The sequence below is a fragment of the Phacochoerus africanus genome, chromosome 11 (genome assembly GCF_016906955.1).
Source record: "Phacochoerus africanus isolate WHEZ1 chromosome 11, ROS_Pafr_v1, whole genome shotgun sequence".
Classification (NCBI taxonomy): Eukaryota; Metazoa; Chordata; class Mammalia; order Artiodactyla; family Suidae; genus Phacochoerus; species Phacochoerus africanus.
The window spans coordinates 5,924,562-5,941,113 of NC_062554.1; the positions used below are offsets into that span (position 1 = coordinate 5,924,562).

Below are 16,552 nucleotides of genomic sequence, written 5' to 3' on the forward strand. Positions count from 1 at the left end.
TCCAGCATTTATTGTTTGTAGACTTTTTGATGATGGCCATTCTAGTTCGTGTAAGGTGGTACCTCATGGTGGTTTTGATTTGTATTTCTCTAATAATGAGTGATGTTGAACATCTTTTCATGTGTTTTTTGGCCATCTGAATGTCTTCTTTGGAGAATTCTCTCTCTAGATCTTCTGCCCATTTTTTGATGGGGTTGTTTGTTTTTTCAGTATTGAGCTGCAGGAGGTGTTGGTAGATTTGGGGGATCAATCTCTTGTCAGTCACTTCATTTGCAAATACTTTCTCCCATTCTGTGGGTTGTCTTTTTGTTTTGTTTAGGGTTTCCTTTGCTGTGCAGAAACTTCTAAGTTTAATTAGGTCCCATTGTTTATTTTTGTTTTTACTGTCATTACTCTTAAGAGATGGATCTGAGAAGATGTTGCTGTTAAGTCAGAGAGTGTTTGGCCTGTGTTTTCCTCTAAGAGTTTTATTGTGTCTGGTCTTATATCTAGGTCTTTAATCCATTTGGAGTTTCTTTTTGTGTATGGTGTTAGGGAGTGTTCTAATTTCCTTCTTTTACATGTGGCTGTCCAGTTTTCCCAGCACCACTTGTTGAACAGGCTGTCTTTTCTCCATTGTATCTTCTTACTTCCTTTGTCATAAATTAGTTGACTGTAGGTGTGTGGGTTGAATTTTGGGCTTTCTATCCTATTCCACTGATCTATATTTCTGATTTTGTGCTAGTACCATACTATTTTGGTAACTAGCTTTGTGGTACAGTCTGAAGTCAGGGAACCTGATTCTTCCAGCTCCATTTTTCTTCTTGAGGATGTCTTTGGCTATTCTGTGTCTTTTGTGCTTCCAAACAAACTTTATTTTGTTCCAGTTCTGTGAAAAAGGTTCTTGGGGATTTTATAGGGATTGCATTGAATCTGTACATTGCCTTGGAGAGTATAGTCGTTTTGATAATATTGATTCTTCCAGTCCAAGAGCATGGTATATCTTTTCATCTGTGTCATCTTTGATTTCTTTCATCAGGGTCTTATAGTTTTCAGATTACAGGTCTTTTGTCTTCAGGTAAGTTTATTCCTAGGTATTTTATTTTTTTTTGATGGGAGTGGTAAATGGGATTGTTTCCATAACTTCTCTTTATGATCTTTCATCGTTAGTACATAGAAATGCAGTAGATTCCGTGTATTAATTTTGTATTCTGCAGCTTTACCAAATTCATTGATGAGCTCTAACAGTTTTCTGGTAGCCTGTTTAGGATTTTCTAGGTATAGTATCATGTCATCTGTAAACAGTGATAGTTTTACTTCTTCCTTTCCAGTTTGGATTCCTTGTATTTCTTTTTCTTCTCTGCCGTGGCTAGGACTTCCAAAACTATGTTGAATAGTAGTGGCGAGAAAGGACATCCTTGTCTTGTTCCTGATCTCAGCAGGAATTCTTTCAGCTTTTCTCCATTGAGAATGATGTGGTTTTGTTATATGTGGCCTTTATTATGTTGAGGTAGGTTCCCTCTGTGCCTACTTTCTGGAGGGTTTTTGTCAGAAATGGGTGTTGGATTTTGTCAAAAGCTTTTTCTCCATCTGTTGAAAGAATCTATTCTTCAATTTGTTAATGTGGTGTAGCACACTGATTGATTTTCAGATATTGAAAAATCCTTGCATCCCTGGGATAAACCCCACTTGATCATGAGTGTATTGCTGGATTTGGTTTGCTAGTATTTTGTTGAGGATTTTTGCATCTATGTTCATCAGTGAAATTGGCCTGTAATTTTTTTTGCGGTGTCTTTGTCCGGTTTTGGAATCAGGATGATGGTGGCCTCATAGAATGAGTTTGGGAGTATTCCTTCCTCTGAATCACTTGAAATAGTTTCAGAAGGATAGGTGTTAGCTCCTCTCTAAATATTTGGTAGAATTCATCTGTGAAGCCATCTGGTCCTGGCCTTTTGTTTGTTGGAAGTTTTTAAATCACAGTTTCAGTTTCAGTACTTGTGATTGGTCCATTCGTCTTTTCTATTTCGTCTTTATTTAGTCTTGGAAGATTGTACTTTTCTAAGAATTTGTCCATTTCTTCTAGGTTTTACGTTTTATTGGCATATAGTTGCACAAGTAGTTTCTTATGATCCTTTGTATTTCTGTGATGTCCATTGTAACTTCTCCTTTGTTATTTCTGAATTTATTGATTTGAGTCCTCTTTTTTTCTTGACAAGTCTGGCTAAGAGTTTATCTTTGATCTTTTCAAAGAACTAGCTTTTAGTTTCATTGATGCTTTTCTATGGTTTTCTTCATTTCTGTTTCATTTATTTCTGCTCTGATCTTTACGATTTCTTTCCTTCTGCTGGCTGTAGGTCTTATCTGTTCTCTCTCTAGCTGCTTTAGATATAAAGTTAGGTCATTTATTTGAGCTTTTTCTTGTTTCCTGAGTTAGGCTTGTATTGCTATAAACTTCCCTCTTAGAACTGCCTTTCCTGCATCCTATAGGTTTTAGAGTATTGTATCTTTGTCATCATTTGCTTCTAGGTATTTTTTAATTTCCTCTTTAATTTCTTCAAGGATCCATTGTCTGTTTTGTAGCATGTTGTTTAGTCTCCATGTGTTTGTGTTTTTTGCAGTTTTTTTTCTTGTCATTGATTTCTAGTTGAGTAGTGTTGTGGTCAGAAAGAATGCTTGATATGATTTCAATTTTCTTCAAGTTACAAAGGTTTGATTTGTGACCCAGAATATGGGATCAATCCCTGAGAATGTTCCATGTGAACTTGAGAAGAATGTGTATTCTGCTGCTCTGGGCTGGAATGTTGTATAAATGTCTGTTAAGTCTGTCTGGTCTAATGCTTCATTTAGGGCCTGTGTTTCCTTGTTGATTATCTGTCGGCATGATCTGTCCGTTGCTGTAAGTGGGGTGTTAAAGTCCTCCGCTATTATTGTGTTATTGTCAGTTTCTCCTTTTAAGATTGTTAGCAGTTGCCTTATATATTGAGATGATCCTATGTTGGGTGCATATATATTTACAATTGTTCTATCTTCTTGAATTGACCCTTTGATCATTATGTAATGTCCTTCCTTGTCTCTTATAATATTCTTTATTTTAAGGTCTATTTTGTCTGATATGAGTATTGCTACTCCAGCTTTCTTTCTTTCCTTTTTTTTTGTCTTTTGTCTTCTTAGGGCTGCACCCACGGCACATGGAGATTCCCAGGCTAGGGGTCTAATTGGAGCTACAGCTGCTGGCCTACGCTAGAGCCACAGCAATGCCAGATCCAAGCCACGTCTGTGACCCACACCACAGCTCTCAGCAACGCCGGAACCCCAACCCACTGAGCAAGGCCAGGGATTGAACCTGCAACCCCTTGGTTCCTAGTTGGATCCATATCCCTGTGCCACATCAGGAACTCCTACTCCAGCTTGCTTTTGATTCCCATTTGCATGGAATATTTTCTTCCATCCTCTCATTTTCAGTTTGTATGTGTCCCTAGAAGTGAAGGGGGTCTCTTGAAGACACCATGTATATGGGTCTTCTTTTGTATCCATTCAGCTGGTCTGTGTCTTTTGGTTGGAGCGTTTAGTCCATTTACATTTAAGGTAATTATTGATATGTGTGTTCTTGTTGCCATTTTGTTAATTGTTTTGGACTTTTTTTGGGGGGGGTCTTTTTTTCTTCCTTTCCTAATTTTCTTCTCTTGTGGTTTGATGACTATTTTTAGTGTTGTGTTTGGATTGCTTTTTCTTATTTGTGTAAGTATCTTTTGTAGAATTTTGGTTTGCTGTTAACTATGAGGTTTTCATATAGGAGTCTCTATATGTACAAGATTGTTTTAACTTGTTCGTCTCTGAATTGCAAGTGCATCTCCAGTGTCCTGTATTTGTACCCTCCTCTTCTCATTATTTATGATTTTGGTAGTATATTTGTGTGTTGATGATTTCCTACCTTTACTGTACATATGCCTTTACTGGTGAGCCTTGTCTCTTGTAATACTGTCATTTCTAGTTGTGGCCTTTTCTTTTCCACCTAGAGAATTTCCTTTAGTATTTGTTGTAAAGCTGGTTTAGCAGTGCTGAGTTCTCTTAGCTTTTGCTTGTCTGTAAGGCTTTTGATTTCTCCTTCTAATCCAAATGAGAGCCTTGCTGGGTAGAGTAATCTTGGTTGGAGGTATTTTCCTTTCATCACTTTAAGTATATTGTGCCACTCCCTTCTGACCTGCAGAGTTTCTGCTGAAAAATCTGCCAATAACCTTATTGAGGTTCCCTTGCATGTTATTTGTTTCTTTGCCCTAGCTGCTTTCAATATTTTCTCTTTGTCTAATTTAATTTTGGTCATTTTGATTAGTATGTGTCTCAGGGTGTTCCTCCTTGGGTTTATTTTACATGGTACTCCTTGTGCTTCGTGGATTTGAGTGAGTGGTTCCTTTCCCATTTTAGGGAAGTTTTCGGCTATTACCTCCTCAAATATTTTTTTCTGCCCCTTTCTCTCTTCTCCTTCTGGCACCCTATAACACAGATGTAGGTGCATTTAATGTCCCAGAGTTCTCTTAGACTGTCTTCATTTCTTTTCAATCTTTTTTCTCTTTTCTCTTCCACATCAGTGATTTCCACTCATCTGTCCTCCACCTCACTTATTTGTTCTTCTGCCTCTTGTATTTTGCTGTTGGTTGCTTCTAATGAAATTTTTTTTTTTGTCTTTTTTGCCATTTCTTGGGCTGCTCCCATGGCATACAGAGGTTCCCAGGCTAGGGGTCGAATCAGAGCTATAGCTGCCGGCCTACGCCACAGCCACAGCAACGCAGGATCCGAGCCACGTCTGCAACCTACACCAGGCTCACGGCAACGCCAGATCCTTAACCCACTGAGCAAGGCCAAGGATAGAACCCACAACCTCATGGTTCCTAGTTGGATTCGTTAACCACTGAGCCACAACGGGAACTCCCCAATGAATTTTTTTTTCAGTTATTGTGTATTGCATCTCTGCTTGCTTAAGTTTTAAATCTTATATTTCTTTGCTCAGTGTTTGCTGTAAATTATCAGTCTTTGCCTCCAGTTTATTTCCAATGTCTCGAATCATCTTCACTGTCATCATTCTAAAGTCTTTTTATTGGAGGCTTGTAATCTCCAGATCACTTAGCTGTTTTTCTGGGGATTTTTCTTGCTCTCTTTTCTGAGTCATAATTCTCTGCCTTTTCATTTTTTGTAGATTTTTGGTGTGGTCTCCTTTTTGCAGGCAGTAGAGTTGAGTTGTAGACTCTCTTACTTCTGATGTCCTTCCCCCTTGTGGCTGAAGTTGGTACAGGGCGGGGGGCTTGCTGTAGGCTTCCTGATGGAAGGGACTGGTGCCTGTCCACTGGTAGGTGGAGCTGATTCTTACTCCTCTAGTGTGTGGGCCTTTGTCTGGGTGAGATTTGAAATGGCTGATGGGCAGGGCTTTGATCCCACCTGGATTATTGTTTGGCCTGAGGCTTCTTAGTGCTGATGGGTAGGGCCAGATTTTTCCAAAGTAGACACCCCTAGAGGAACACGTGCTGATGAGTATTCCCAAGACTTTTGCCTCCAATGTCCTTCCCCCACAGTGAGCGACAATCACCCCGTTTTCCCAGGAGATCCTTCAAGAACTGCAGTCAGGTCCAACCCGGATTCCTATGGAGCCTCTGCTTTGCCCTGGTGCCCAGTGCACATGAAAGCCTGGGTGCACCTTTTAAGAATGGGGTCTTTGTTTCCACAGTCCCGTGGAGCTCTTGCACACAAGCCCCACTGCCCTTCTATGCCAGATGCTTCAGAGGTCCTTCTCCCAAATGCCACATCCCCAGGCGTGGGGACCTGATGTGGGGCTCAGAACTCTCACTCCCCTAGGTGAGTCTCTGTGATACAGTTACTTTCCAGTCTGTGGGCTGCCCACCTGGGGTTGCTTATGCTGTGTAACCGTCCCTCCTACCATCGCGATGTGGCCTCCACTTTGTCTTCTGGAGTAGGACATCTTTTCTGATAGTTTGCAGTCTGTTTGGTTGAAGGTAGTAGTTCAGCGTTTGGTTGTACTTTGTTGCTTTTATGAGAGAAGATGAGCTCCAGTCCTTCTATTCCACCATTTTAGTCCCGTCTGCTGTTCTCTCTGGATGGTCCATCTTGTTAGTCCTTCCCGGTGCATCTAAAGTCCTTCTCCCAGCCTGGACAGATTTTAGGTACTTGCTGTAGCCAACAGTTTGGGGGACCCCTCACCCTCAAATCTACTCTAGGCTAAAAATGGGCTCTGAGGAGGAGAACAGAGCAGAAACATAGTTGGACCATTTCTAAAGTATGAACTTCATTACTACATAATTAATAACATCAGCTACCATTTATTGAGTACTTTGTAACATGCCAAATACTTTGCTGATGAAATGAGTAGTTTTCTTTTTGCCATTGTATGGATCAAAACTGAAGCTCAAAGAGATGAGCTGAGTCCCACTCAACCAATGATTGGTAGAGGCAAGATTCACACCCAGTCCCTCTACCTCCCACTTTGTCCCTGCTCCTTCCTCCCTGATGTCTGTTCATTTGTTCAATGAATAAATATTCTTCTATCCTTTTTAGCCCTGTGCTAGAGTGGTGATCCGTTAATGTTATTTTCTATGGCTTCCTTCATGTAGAAGTCACTTTGAGAAAGTTTATTAAATTGAATATTCATATTGCCCGTGATCCAGGAGTTTAATTCCTAGATAAACGCCAAGAGAAAGTTTGCACCCACATCCCAGGAGGGAGGATGTACCAGAATTTTCCTATCAGCACCATTTGTAATAACAAAAACTTGAAATGGCCCTATGCTCATGTGTAGGTGAGAAGATGAGTTAATTGTGATATATTTACACATTGGAATATCATATAACATAAAATAATACATATACAAATATATAAAGTAACATGAGATAATTAACTAAGTTACAAAAAATGGTCAGGATGAATCTTAGGAATATAATATTGAGTGAAAAAAAAATCCCAGAAGACTAATTATAACTTGATACATTTTATGGAAAGCTAAAAACAATGAAAACTAAACAGTGTACTTTAGAAATGTGTATGTGTGTGATAAGGCCATATTTTAAAAAGCAAGGGAATGATAAAATCAGTATTCAGGATAAGAGTACTATTGTTTAGAAGACTGGAGGATAGGATAGAAAAAAGGACATGGCTAAATGTAAGGAATTTTAGATGTTCCAGTTCTTCTGTTGAGTGGTGCATTCAGTTATTTGTCATGTTATTTAAAAATAATTAACTTAAAAAGGAAGGGACTCCTGTCACATGCTTCAACATGAAGGACATCATGCTAAGTGACATAAGCCAGTCATAAAAAGACGATTCTTATACTTGTCCTCTGTTTATACAAGGTACCTAGAGTGGTCCGATTTATGCAGATGGAGTGTAGAGTAGTGGTTGCCAAAGGCTGGGGGAGAAGGGAGAATAGGGAAGTTGTTGTTTGATGGGTATAGAGTTTCAGTTTCGCCACATGGAAACGTTTTGGAGATCTGCTGCCCAGCAGTGAGAATTACTTAACACTACTGAATACTCTTAAGATAGTTAGGATGGTAAATTTTGTGGTTTCTTTCACCACAATGAAAGATAGTTTTTAAAAATTAAAAGTGGTTCATGCGTTAACTAATGATGAAAATTTATTAACCAGAGATTCTGATAAATTCTTTTTTCCCGCCTACTTGAAGTTCAAAAATTTAGGCAAGAAAGAAAGCAGTTCCCAAGACAGGGACTTAACTTACCAGATAGCAGGACATACCACAAGAATGGACAGACTAGAGGAAGAGAGTGAAGATCCCTGTATAATGGGGACGTAACACACAGTAAAGGTGTAATCACCAACCAATAGGAAAATAGTCATGGTTAAGTAGATTGTGTTGAGAAAACTGGCTCACCATATGGAGAAAAATTAAAACTTAATTCCTGTAGGAGTTCCCGTCATGGCGCAGCAGAAAAGAATCCAGCTAGGAACCATGAGGTTATGAGTTCAATCCCTGGCCTTACTCAGTAGGTTAAGGATCTGGCATTGCTGTGAGCTGTGGTGTAGGTTGCAGACATGGCTTGGATCTGGCATTGCTGTGGCTGTGACGTAGGCTGGCAGCTGAAGCTCCAGTTAGCCCCCTAGCCTGGGAACCTCCATATGCCGCAGGTGCGGCCCTGAAAAGACCAAAAAGAAAAAGAAAAAAGAAAAAAAAAACCCCAACTTAATTCCTGTATAACACTGCATACAGAAAGAAATTAAAGATAGATTAAAGATCTGTTTATGAAAGCAAAATTATACTGTTAATGAAGTAAAGGCAAATAAGGTAAATATTTGACAAATTTGACTATATTACAATTAAGGATTTTTTGTTCTATAAAGGATAATGTAGGCAAAGTTAGCTGATAACAGAGAGGGAGATAGTGATTAAAACTGACAGCAGGCGCTCCCACGGTGGCACAATGGGATCTGCGGTGTCTTGGGAGCACTGGGAGCGCGCATTTGATCTCTAGCCCAGCACAGTGGGTTAAGGGTCCGGCATTGCCACAGCTGCGGCTTAGGTCGTGACAGTGGCTTGGATCTGATCCCTGGCCTGGCCCGGGAGCTCCATGTGCTGTGAGACTGCCAGCAAACAACAAAAGAACAAAAAAACCAGAGATTAATATCCAGACTCTACCAAATAACTCCTACAAATCAACAGATAAAAGACAGCAACTCCCAGTAGAAAAATGGGCAAGGGATAGGTACAGGCAGTTTATAGGAGAGGAAACCCAAAAGTCCATCAAGCCTAAGAAGAGATGCTCAGCGTCATTAGTAGTAGTTAGAAAAATGAACACTAAAACGAGTCATCCCTTTATTTGATTGGTTAGAAACCAGAACGCCGTACGTTTCCGAGGGTTGGCAGAGATCAGAGGCTGTAGGAACCCTGGGCGTTCTGTGTGGGCGCCAAGCCTGGGCAGGCGTCGCGGAGAGCACCTGGCGCTGTTCGGCCGGATGGAATATTTAAGCGCCTTGTGCCATATCCTGATGGGACATGAGAGAGAGTGTTCATTTAAATGTTAACGTGGCACTTAACTGAAGAGTTGGGGGCCATCTGGAGACCTGTCTCTGAATTAAAAGGTGAAGTGTGGGTGCACCTCATGACCCCGAGCACCCACGACGACTTGTGACCTTACACACGTAGTACTGAGGAGAAAAAGTAACCCATGGAAAGACACACAACGCAGTGCCAGTAATACATATAAACACATGAGAATATCTGTGGAGTGAGGAATGGGAGTTAAAAATGAAAACAGGAGTTCCCGTCGTGGCTCAGTGGTTAACGAATCCGACTAGAAACCATGAGGTTGTGGGTTCGATCCCTGGCCTCACTCAGTGGGTTAAGGATCCGGTGTTGCCGTGAGCTGTGGTGTAGGTCGCAGACACAGCTCGGATCCCGCTGTAGGCCGGTGGTTACAGCTCCGATTAGACCCCTAGCCTGGGAACCTCCATATGCCATGGGTGCAGTCCTAGAAAATACAAAAAAAAAAAAAAAAAAAAAAAGAAAACAAAACAGCTCCCTGGAGAATGTCGTGTAAAAGAGAGGCCCTGGGATTGTTGTTGAGGAGTAGAAACAGGACCCGTTGGAGATGAGCTGTCAGAGCTTTCCCAAAAATGCTGCTATGCATACCAAGAAATGATGGAATAATTGACGAAGCTCTGTTCCTCTCAAACTGAATAAAATTTTCTGCTCTTCCATTGGGCACCCCTGATCACTAAGTGAAAGAACACTAGCTCTCTTCTCCTAGACCAGCTTTCTCAGTAGGGAGAGTATTAACGTTTTGGCCAGACGATTCTTTTATTTTGGGGGCGGGGGGGGTGCGGGGATCGGGGTGGGCGAGAGGGCAGGTGGCTGTCCTGTGCACTGCAGGCTGTTGAGCAGCATCCCTGGCCTCTGCCCACTGGATGGCGGCAACACCCCTCCCCCACCCCTCCCCCACCAGTGACAGCCAAAAATGTCTCCAGACATTGCCAGATGTCCCCTGGGGAGACAATTCACCCCTGAGAAGAAACACCGTCCTAGATTCTAGGGCCTAGAGCCATGTGGATATTGTCAGCTGTGACATTATGAGCAAGAAACCCAACCTACTGGTTTCATCGTGAAAAGTATCAAACTTCTCTGTGATGTAGGAGTTCAGAGAAGAGGAAGTTTAACTGCTATTGGGAGCAACCATCGCACTCTCCTGTATTTAAATTTCAGCTGTTCTTTTTAATAACAGCACCAGTGGTTCTAATACCACAAATTGCTTATAGCATTGAATTTGTTTTTCTCATCTGTTCTCTCTTTGGAACTTTACAACAAATAAAATAGGATTGGATTTGTCTCCATTTTTCAGATCGGTGAACTAAAGTGCAGAATTCTGAAGTGACTTTTGAATGGGAGAGCCGGACGTGAAATCCGGTTCTTGGTTCAGCATTCTTTCCATAGAGCACTTGGCTTTCCAAAAGCCTCGAGAATTGTCGTCCGTTCTGCCGTGGCCGTTTCTGTTTCTAACACTGCCTCCCCCCACCCCGCCCCCGACTTTTCCTTTTAGTGACTTTGGCCCCAGTCCTTTGCTGGGATTTCAGGTATCTTCACAGCCGTGCCCCTTTGCTCTAGGTCATCCCACCGCCTCAGCTGAGTGAGTGACGCTGGGAGGCAGAACTCGGGGCACAGAAGAGGCAGCCTGGAAGCCCAGCCCAGGCCAGCCTTGCTGTTGGGCTTCTCTGTAGCTCAGTTTTCATCATCTCTTTGGGGAGTCTGATCTTACTCACTCCTTAGCTCCCTCAGGGATGTTAGGGGAAGGAGTAAGTTTATGCCTGGAAAAGAATCCTATTTTTAAAGATCTCCAAGGGGAAGCTTTCATCATCTCTGTTACCAGATATAGTATCTCTTCAGACTCCTGTGCCCTGAACTGCTAGTCCCTCCTGGAATGGATGGCGGCAAAATCTCCTACCTGGCAATTTGGAAAGTGCTACAGATTTTCCTCAGCCCGAGACATGAGGAGGGTTGCTAGAATGTGGCTAGAGAATGCCAAGACGGGAAGGGGTGTCACTCACTTTCTGTGAGAAAGACAGACTTGTCTCCTCAGAGTAGAATAAAAACCCGGCGTGTGATCAGCCTCCTCTGAGCTTTGCCTTCCTCTTTAGGCTCATTTCTCAGCTACAGTTGTACCTTCTCAAGCACATCATGTCCCCACACCCTGGAACACCCATCACGATGCCTTTCGCCACCAGTGGCGGTTGGACCATCGGCACGGAGAAGAAAGGTCGCTTTCTTCCGTGACCCCTCCATGTTGAGGGAAGCACCTCTGCCGTACTTTCTGGGCCAGCAGGGCCTGCACCATTGTAGCGCTTAGCATGCTGCGTTATAGTTATTTGTTTCTACTCAGAAACTGAAGTTCTTGAGGAGGTTTCCCCAGTCCTCAACGTGGTGTCCAGTAAATGCTCACTACTTAAATGACTCTTGCCTGGAAAGAAGACTTGGGAAAAGAGGGTTCATTTTAGGTATTAGGAGAGTACGCTTAAGAAACAGAGGGTAAATGTACTCTGTATTCTTGAAGTACTAGAATTAGACTCAGAAGCAGAAGGGAGACAAAGGCAGATGTTTCAGGTCAGCACCAGGGGCTTGTCTAGCACATCTGTTAGCACTGGAGGGCCGGTTTCAGGTGGCAAGGTTGGCCATTTGCTAGGGGTGTGGTAGAGGTAATTGCCAGCCGAGTTTCTGCCCTGTAGGGCATTCCAGCAATATATGGGGTCTTGCAGGTCAGAGACTATGCTGACTCTTACCCGCTTGCTGAGCCTCTGGAGAATCTTCAGATAATAGCCATATGCCTTCCTGTAGTTTTGTCCAGGCCTAATACCCTGGCACCTTTACCTGCTCCTTATGTGATTGGCTTTCCAGACCACTTGTGATCCTGACTACTCCCTTAGGGTCATATTTATTCGCTGATATTCTCTGTACATTGTGGTCCTCAGACCTGACCTCAGGGCCCAAGGGTGCTCAGACAGAGCAGAAAGCAGTAGAGCTTCTGCCTCCTTCATTCTGGTTATATTTGTAGTTAAACAGCGTAATGTTGCCTTGGTTTTTCTGGTAGTGGCCTTGTTGGCATCGATTCCCTGGCAGTTCCGCAGCATCAAGTACAGATAACTTCCTTGAGCAAATGATTGAACCACATATGTTACCACTAGGTGGCGCCATTTATTGCCAGGCCAGCTTAATGGATAGATATCTATACGTTCCTTAATGAATGAAGCAGAGTGCCAATAAAGACTACAGTAGACACAGGCAAATTAACCAAGCAAAACTGTGACTTAGCGTTTTCCCCACAGTAGACTATCGCCCCGGCCTTTCACCCCACAGCTGCTGTCCAGACCCTGATCAGAATCTGGATTACAGGCCTGCCCTGATGGGCAGTGTCTTGATACATTAAAGTGGCTTCAAGTCCTTAGTTTGGATTTGGGGATCATTTATTTTTCTGGAAAAGGACAAATTAAATATTATAAAGAAATTCCTCTAACGCCATCTCTTGCTCTCTCTCTCTCTCTCTTTTTTTTTTTTTCTTTTTTTCTTTTTAGGGCTGTACCTGCGGCACTTGGAAGTTCCTAAGCTAGGGGTCGAATCAGAGCTGCAGCTGCTGGCCTGCGCCACAGCCACAGCAATGTTGAGTCCAAGCCACGTCCACGACCTACACTGTAGCTCACAGCCATGCTGGATCTTTAACCCACTGAGCAAGGCCGGGGATCAAACCTGCGTCCTTATGGATACTCATTATTGCTGAGCCACAACGGGAACTCCTGTCACTTTTAATATGCTGATTGGTTACCTCGTTGTAATCTTTGCCCCCTTATACATGTAGCTTTATGAGGTTTTGATCCTGTGAAGCTGTAATAAGAGCTCTTATTTACTCAGTGTTTACTGTGCAGCTGTGCTGGGTTTCTTTTAATATACACTGTTGCCATTGAAATGTAAGAGCTGTTGTATTGAATCCTTACTTTATATTTTTTACATTACTTATATTAAATGTTTGCCTTGTAGGCACTGTTCTAAGAGCTTTCCATGCATTAGCTCACAGTCTCTGTAGCCTGATGGAGTAGATACTACTAACCTCAGTTACAGTCCAGAAAACTAAGGCTTATTAGAGTTAAGTGGCTTGTCTAAGGTAACATAGTAAATAGCCACAGGATAGATTGTAAATAGCTATTTACAATACATGGGGATTCATATCTAGATCTCTTTGCTTCTAAAATCTCTGGTCATTGCACTATATCATATTCTATTTTGTTCATTTGTCCCTTAGTGATTTCTTTGTACGTCTTCTTTAGCGAGGGTCTAAAGATTCATGGAGTCATTACAATAAAGGTTTCATTTTTGTTATTCTGCTGCTGCTAGGCTGTTAGCTCCTTGAGGACAGGGACCAGCGGTCATGTTTATTTCTGCGTTCCTCTTCCCATTAAATGGGGAGTAAATACCTGATGGATGAATGCCTGAGTGCCGCCTTCACTCACCTAGGAAATCAGATAGATACAAGGCTGCCTGACCGAATCTTAGCGTGCTGGAACTTAAAGCGGTTGGAAAAATCAAGTCAAACCTTTCCTTTAAGAAGAAGGGCCCTCCTCAGAGTGGCCTAATGAGTTGGAGGCAGAAGAGCTGGTCTGCTGGGCTTCTGTTGAGCCATCTGGTTTCTAAAAGCTCAATCTTGTCCCTAAATTCCTTTCTTTCTTCCCTTTTGCCCCCCCCCCCCCCCCCCCCCCCCCCCCCCCCGCCATTTTTTCATGAGTAGCTTTACTCCCTTAGTTTCAGGCCTGAAAGTTCTTTCCTTTTTTTTTTTTTTTTTTTGGTCTTTTTGCCTTTTCTAGGGCCACTCCTGAGGCACATGGAAGTTCCGAGGCTAGGAGTTTAATCAGAGCCGTAGCCGCCGGCCCACGCCAGAGCCATAGCAACGCGGGATCCGAGCCGCGTCTGCGACCTACACCACAGTTCACGGCAACACCAGATCCTTAGCCCACTGAGCGAGGCCAGGGATCGAACCCTCAACCTCATGGTTCCTAGTTGGAACCACTGACCCGCGACGGGAATTCTGAAAGTTCTTTCCTTTTTAACTGATGCCCAGACTTAACCCTAATTATGTCTTTGTTCACCTCAGAACAGAAACCAGGTCCTCTGCCTCCCACTGCACCCAGATATGCCAGTTATCTTGACTAGGTTCCCCCCAGAACATGCTTGTGGTGACTGATGGGGAGTGGGAAAGAGGCTGCTTGGGCAGGCCGGTGGTTTTGCAGCAGCTGCATTTTTGGAAACGCTGAAAGGGCACGGGAATCACTGCTCTCTCTCAGAGGGGACATGTGTGCCCAGACCATGTGATTTAATTCTTCTCTAGCCTCTGGGCCTACTGTCTTGTAAGCACCCCCATGAGCCTGTTAAACAGCCCTTCTTTCCACACCTACCTTCATCTGCTCGCTTCTGGTGTCAGGGTCGTGGTTGCCTTATCCCCTAGTTTAAATATCGTGCCCTTGTTTATTGCGACGTCTTTTCCTGGTCTCCTCCCATGATCCTCCAGAATGTCACCTGGAGCTTTACACAGCTGGCCGTTCATTGGTACATCCTGGTGCTTCTGCACTTTTTCGTAAGGGCAAAATATTTTAGAATGCTTCAATCAGAGTCAACTGGGGATTCCTGCACAGTAGAATTGGTACTGAGGCTACCTAGCTCACTGACCAGTGGGCAAACGGCTCTAAAGCTGGAGGCTCTAAAGCAGAGTAGCCGCTCACCATTGTCTTCCACCGTCTGTTTCTTTTCTTTAATATCTGAAATCACACACCACACATACACACACACACACACACACACTAAGGCTATTCCTTTCCACAGAGCAGTCTGTAAGAGAGCAGTAGTGCCTGAGAGCTAAACACTAAAAAAGATGCTTTAAGGTGCACTGTCCAGTGTTGGGGTCACCAGTCACGTGTGGCTGTTGAACATTTGAAATGTGACTGGTCTCTTTTGAGATATTACATAAATGTAAAATAAACACTGGAGTTCTCATTGTGGTGCAGTGGAAACAAATCCGACTAGTATCCATGATGATGTGGGTTCAACCCCTGGCCTTGCTCAGTGGGTCAGGGATCCGGCATTGCTATGAGCTGTGGTGTAGGTCGGCAGCTACAGCTCCATTTCTGCCCCTAGCCTGGGAACATCCATGTGCTGCGGGTACAGCCCGAGAAGCAAAATAAATAAATAAATAAAATAAACATCAACTATAAAGCCTTAGTACAAAAAAAAGAGTAAAATATTTCATATTTTATATTGGGTACATGTTAAAATGATAATACTTTAGATACATTGGGTTAAATGAAATATATTTTTAAAATTAATATGTTTCTTTTTACTTTTTAACTTAAAAGTTTTTATTAGAAAACTTAAAATTCCATGTGCAATTCATATTTTGACTGGGCAGCACTAGTCTAGAAATCCCCAAGAGTAAATATTTTCTCAAAATGTTTTCTCTTCTGTAGAGCTTTAGGGAACTAGCTGCTATATTCTTCTCTATAACCACCCACCCACTGCCCTTTAAAAAAATAATTTTTTCATTTCCTTTGATGACATCAGGAAGAAAACCTCCATTAAGTGCTAATTATCTTTCTTTACACCTGCTACTCACCTGCGAAGAGTGACACCTAGTGAAAACCGAGTGGTTAGGGAGGGGGGTAGGAGGCGTTGGAGGGCGGAAGACTGGGATGAGTCCGAACTTCTGATTCAGAATCATTTTTATACCCTTGGAATGCTTCAGCTAACAAGTCTGAGGTAAAGATCCAAAGGAAAGAAAGCAAGAGAGACCCTTTTTAAAACAGAACCGTGCGTCCGTCTTAGGGTTCTAGCCTTGCTTTCCTCTTACTCAGCTGCACTCCTTGAGGATTCTCAGGGGCCAGTTTCCTAGCAGAGAGGAATCAGAGCCGTATGGCCTGTCCCTGCTCTCAAGGAGCATACATTAAGAAGAGAATGAATTTAAATCATACTCTCGATATGGTGGCACTGTAATGATGTAGAAAAGCAAATGCTTTGGGAACACTAGGAAGTCATGACTTAGCCTGTCTAGAAAGGAAACTGGAAGTTCCCGTTGTGGCTCAGCGGTGTGTGAATCCGACTAGTATCTATGAGGATGTGGGTTCTATCCCTGGCCTCCCTCATTGGGTTAAAGATCTGGCGTTGCCGTGAGCTGTGGTGTAGGCCGCAAATGCAGCTTGGATCCTGCGTTGTTGTGGCCGTGGCGTAGGCCGGCAGCTGTAGTTCTGATTTGACCCCTAGCCTGGGAACCTCCAAGTGCTGCAGTGTGGCCCTAAAAACAAAAGGAAAAAAAAAAAAGGAAAGGAGACCGAAGGTTTTGTGTGTGTTGGATGTGATACTTCCAGGCCAGGCCAAAGGGAAGGCAGGCAGGATGATGCAGCCCAGGGCGGGGGCAGTGCCACTGCCAGCATGGGGAGGGGTGGGAGGTGTCCTTGCATTAGTAGTCTGGGGCTCGATTGTGGGGGATTGACTGCCGGGCTAAGGATGTTGGACCTTGTCCTGTGGACCGGGGCCCCTTA

General features: G+C 43.1%; 1 protein-coding gene across 3 annotated transcripts in view; it reads left to right on the forward strand.

Annotated features, from left to right (window-relative positions):
- The window catches only part of RNF121 (ring finger protein 121), a 98,432-nt gene that overhangs the window by 49,548 nt on the left and 32,332 nt on the right, over positions 1-16,552 (forward strand). The window lies entirely within an intron of this gene.